At 39.4% G+C, this 5,000-nt stretch overlaps 1 pseudogene; it reads right to left on the bottom strand.

The window, feature by feature from the left end:
- LOC142792577 (large subunit ribosomal RNA) overlaps positions 1–5,000 on the bottom strand; it is a 9,734-nt pseudogene that overhangs the window by 2,076 nt on the left and 2,658 nt on the right.

The raw sequence follows: 5,000 nt of genomic DNA, 5'->3' as shown, positions 1-5,000 counted from the left end.
ATCTTTTCCACCATTGTTTCAAGTATTTTCATTGTTTCTTTTTGTTTGATTATTTCTGGCTTTCTATTTTGCAGGTTTTGTCCTAAAATTCTTTTTAGTTCCTTTCTTTCGTTTGTTACAATGGGACATTGCTGTAAGTAGTGGTCAAAACTTTCTATTATGTTTGAACAATAACATGTCGCTTGTTGCAGTATTCCGAATCGTGTAAAGTAGAATGGAAATCTTCCATGTCCTGTTATTGCCTGTGATGTGTAGTAATTAGTTGGAAAATGTGGCGGAATGAAATTTGTATTTCTTATCCATGTAAATGTGTAGCTATGCTTGCCTTCTTTCTTCCATAATTCATTCCACTCGTCGTTTAACTTTTTCTTTAATTCTTTTGCTATAACTGTTTTCGTTATGGGAACAAATATTTCCTCTCCGTCTTTGCTCGCTTCTTTTGCGCATTCGTCGGCTAATGTGTTCCCTAGATTCCCACTGTGTGCTTTTACGTAGGTCAGTTTAATATCTTTACTTTGTGTTTGGCTTAAGGTTTTCCTGATGTTACAAATAATTGGATTTAGGTTATCTGGATTTTTTATTGCCAGAAGTGCAGATTGGCTGTCTGTAAAAAGCTGGTATTTAACGAAAGCTTGTAGAGGCCAGATATGTTCTATTGCTTTCTGGATTGCAATGATCTCAGCCTCGTAATTACTACTGTGTTCTGGAAGTTTATATTTTTTCACTGTTTGGATTTGGTTATCTTTGTTTAGTATTATAAATGCCGCTCCTGTTTCTTTTTCTTTCTTTGATCCGTCTGTGTATATTTTGAAGTCTGCTTCTTCCTCTGTTGTTCCAAAGGGTATGCTAACTTTATTTGCTGGATGATCTTGCCATTGGTCGTGTTTCTTCATTATTTCGTTTTCGGTGTATATTTTCTGTTGCCATGTGAAGTTCTTTCCTTTCTTAAGTATGTAGTGTAATTCGTTTTCTTTTTCGATTGTCAAATGGAGAGGTGGAATGTTTGCTAATATGTTGAGTGAAAGATTTGATGTTGTTTTGAATGATTTAGTTATTAATAATAAAGGTAATCTTTGGATTGATTTCAGTTTTTTAATAAAAATGGTTTTTCGGCTATACCATGCTGGGGAGGCGTATGTAACCATTCGTTCTATACCCCTTTTATATATTAACTGTAGTGTGTTTCAATTTGTATGTTTGTCGTCTTTTATTGTACGACTTAAATTATACGTGACTTCGTCTACTTTTCTTTTTAAGTATTTTAGATGTGGGAGGAATGTTAGTTTTGTGTCCAAGACCACCCCTAGAATTTTCATTTCGTTAACCATTTTGATTTTATCCTGTCCGATTTTTATTTGGGGTTGATGGCTAATGTACTGCTTTCCGATTATCATATATTCCGATTTTTCCTTATTCAGGGTTATTCCTTTTTGATGTGCCCACTGATTTATTAGTGTTAGTGCCTTCGTAGCTTTTTCCTCCACCTCTTTTCTTGAGCGGAACTTTATGTGTAACACCACGTCGTCCGCAAAGGCTTGGATGTGTACTCCTTCTTGAAGCTGAGTTTCTAATAGGTCGCCTATTGTTATATTCCAACAGAGTGGGCTTAAAGGTGACCCCTGTGGGGAACCTGAAGTTAGTGTTTTCTTAATTTTTACTCCATCTGTTTCATAGATTATTTTCCTGTTCCGTAGAATATTGTCCGCCAGTTTTATTAGGTTGTTGGGACACTTATATTCTTCTAATTTCTGAATAACTACTTCGGGTTTTATAGAATTGAATGCGTTTTTAATATCTAGTGCTATTAGCATGCTGTTTAGCTTATCAATTTTCGCTTGGTTTATTCGTTTGATTATTTCTTCCAATGCCGTGGTTGTTGATGTCCCATGGGTAAATCCAAATTGTTTTTTGTTAAAATGGTGATTTTTAAACAAGAAATAATAGATTCTATCTTTTATGAGCTTTTCTAATATTTTTCCCAAAATCGAGTTAATAGCTATTGGGCGATATTTGTTTTCCTCGGATTTGTCCTCTCCGTTCCCTTTTGGAATCAATATAATTTTAGATTCTTTCCATCTTTGAGGAAAATGTCCGTGCTTTAAGCATGCATTAAAAAGATTGACAAAGAAAGTCTTATGCCTTTCATACATCACTTGTATGAGGTTAGTTTTTAGGTTGTCTGGTCCGGGGGTTACATCTTTCCTCAGATTTTTTACTATCTGCGTTACTTCAATCTCTGTAAATGGGAGGTCATCACTGGGTAAATTTCTTTCTCTCATTTCTGCTCCCGATGTCCAATTTCCTCCCTGTTTGTTATTGTTTATTGTGTCGTTGCTTGATTGTATTTGACTGTGTCCTGGCTCGTCATTTTCCATGCAGTTAGGGTATAAATTTCCTAGAATGTGTTCTATTGTTTCCTGAAGAGTCTTTGTGACTTCTCCATTTTCTTTTGTGATGCTTCTAAACATAACCTTGGTTTTCATCTTATTTCGTGCAATTTTATACGGTAGGATGAATGGATTTTTCGTAGCCTTAGTACATAGAGTTTTCCAACTGTTGTTTTTAGCCTGTTCTATCATGTTGTTATACGTGTCATGTTCTTTATAGTATTCCTTTTTGTATTGTTCTCTGATATCCCCTTTCGCCTTTTGATACCTCCTTCGTAGTGCTCTGACTCTCTTCCTTTCAATTTCTAGGTCTCTTGACCACCAAGTATTCGGTTTTTGTTTAGAAGGTTTTTTCTTTTTACTGAATTCCTTCTTAAGTTTCTCGATTTTCTCGTGTAGCGTATTCACTATTTCTTCAATACTTTCCTTCGTGTTTATTTTCCCCTGGACTTCCTCAAACCAGGGATCAATTTGCAACTTTTCCATGACTTTTGTTTGCCCTTTTAACGTTAGGCCATATTCCTCTGGAAGTTCTTCATTTTTAATAACAACTTTAATGTATCTGTGATCGCTGTGATTATAGGTTTTAAGTACTTCCCAGCTTTTAATATCCTGGTTTAGGTTTGCGTCACATATGGTGAGGTCAATCCAACCCCTCGCCCTACTTGTTTTAAATGTCGGAGGTGATTCTTTGGCATTTAATAATGTCAAGTTGTGTAATACTGTGAATTCTAATACTTTTTCACCTTTCTCATCCGTCTCCGTGCTTCCCCAAATTTGATGTTTTGAGTTGAAGTCACCCATTATTATCGTGTTAATGTCTATAAATTTCTGTAAAATGTTTCCTATTGCTGACATTGCCAGCTCGACGTTTTCATTCGGAGGACAGTAGCAGTTGATAATTACCAATTCTCTTTCACCTTTATTTATCTTGACTGCTATTAGTTTTTGTTCTATAATAATTGGGAAAGCGGTTATATTTTCTTTGTGTATTATGATGGCTGTCTTCGGGTCTTTGTTGTTGGCTATAACTTTATGCTTTAGCGGAAACCCTATGATTTTGTTGTTGAGCGAATATGGTTCTTGGAGTACAGATATGTCGAATTCTTCTTCTTGTTGAAAATTGTTTAGTGACTGATTTGCCTTAAATGCCCTGCCTAAATTTACCTGTATTATTTGTATTTCAGTGCTATTCGCCATTGTGCCTGTGTGTTGGGTACTCTTAGTTTAGTCTAGCTAGAATTTTGCCTTTCTCGGCCTGTACCTTTGTTATGTATACCGGGCATTCCCTGGACATCATAGAATGATCTGTCTCCGTGCGACCCTCAGTCTCGCAGATGTTGCAGTGCGATTCTGCTTCACATTCTCTTTGGTAGTGACCTCGTTGGCCACAGTTAATGCAGCGCTGGGGGCCATCGCAATCGGGAGCAATGTGGCCGTGCATGGCGCATCTTGTGCATCTGGGCCAAAAGATGTCGTCAAAGATCGGGCATCGTGACCAGCCGATGTTCAGTGCAGTTCGGCTTCCGATTGCTTTGTTTGCACTTCGATTTAGGGCAAGAATCACTGTCTTGCCTCTCTTGCCCGGCCATGTCTTCTTTATTGTTATGTCTTCTGGCGAGCACACCAAACGGTTTTGCCTGACGATTCGGGCTGGGAGATTGACCTCGTCAATTTCATCCTCGAGTCCAATTATTTTCTTATGGATCCTGTTCTCCTTTGGGAGCTTGGCTTCAACATTTCTCAGTTCTCTGTCCTTCTGAATGAACTGGAGAATCTTAGCTGAGTCTTCTTTTGACTTCGTCATCACGACAATTCCCTCTCTCCCTGGCCGAATTGTTGCTTCTTGGATTCCCAGGTCGAGGGGATCCACCCGCTGCCTCAGAAGCGATGCGACCTCTTTTTTCTCCATTGTTCCGGAAGATACCACCAGAGCATAGGTTGGTCGGCTCTCGGTTGCGGGAGTGTTGCTCTGTGTTGGCTCTTCCCTTTGTTCGAGTGGTTCTTCTTGTCTTCTTTTCTCCAATTCTTCGATCCTGCCTTTTTGGAACGCAATCTGTTGGGCCTGTTCCATTAACAGGTTTTTCAATTTAGCTTGTTCGGAGATTATCGCTTCAATCTGCTGGGCTACCGCCTCGTCGCCGCCCGTCAATGTAGAGATTTTAATGAGAGCCCTCATAGTGTTTTTGTCTGCTTTGGAAAGTCTAGACAAAACTGTACCTTTTTCTCCGCGGCTGGTTGGGAGTGACGATTGTGAATTTCTGTCTTCGTCCCAGTTGTCTAGCGCTCCTTCGTTAGCAGCCGTTTGTGTTTGAGGGTGGACCTCTCCTCCTTCAGCTTCTTCGGTTTCGGTTCCTCGGCTGCCTCCCTCTACCTGGTCATTCTCGGTTGGGCTCCACCAATCTGTTTCAAGAGAAGCTTTGGCGGGCATCGCTCCTTGTGGTTCTTCTTTCTTTGCCTTCTCTTCTTTGTTGGTCACTTGTTTTTGTTCCACCCTCTTGGTCTTCTTCTTCTGTATCTTGTCTGTCTTCGCCCCTTGCGTGGGGTCTGTAATTGCAGAGTCGTCATTGCTTCCTGTGTTTTTTAGGACCTTTGACGTAGGCCCCACTGCTG

The sequence above is a fragment of the Rhipicephalus microplus genome, unplaced genomic scaffold (genome assembly GCF_043290135.1).
Source record: "Rhipicephalus microplus isolate Deutch F79 unplaced genomic scaffold, USDA_Rmic scaffold_228, whole genome shotgun sequence".
In the NCBI taxonomy this organism is placed as follows: Eukaryota; Metazoa; Arthropoda; class Arachnida; order Ixodida; family Ixodidae; genus Rhipicephalus; species Rhipicephalus microplus.
Note: the sequence above shows the minus strand (reverse complement) of the source record. Positions and strands in the feature narration are given on the sequence as shown.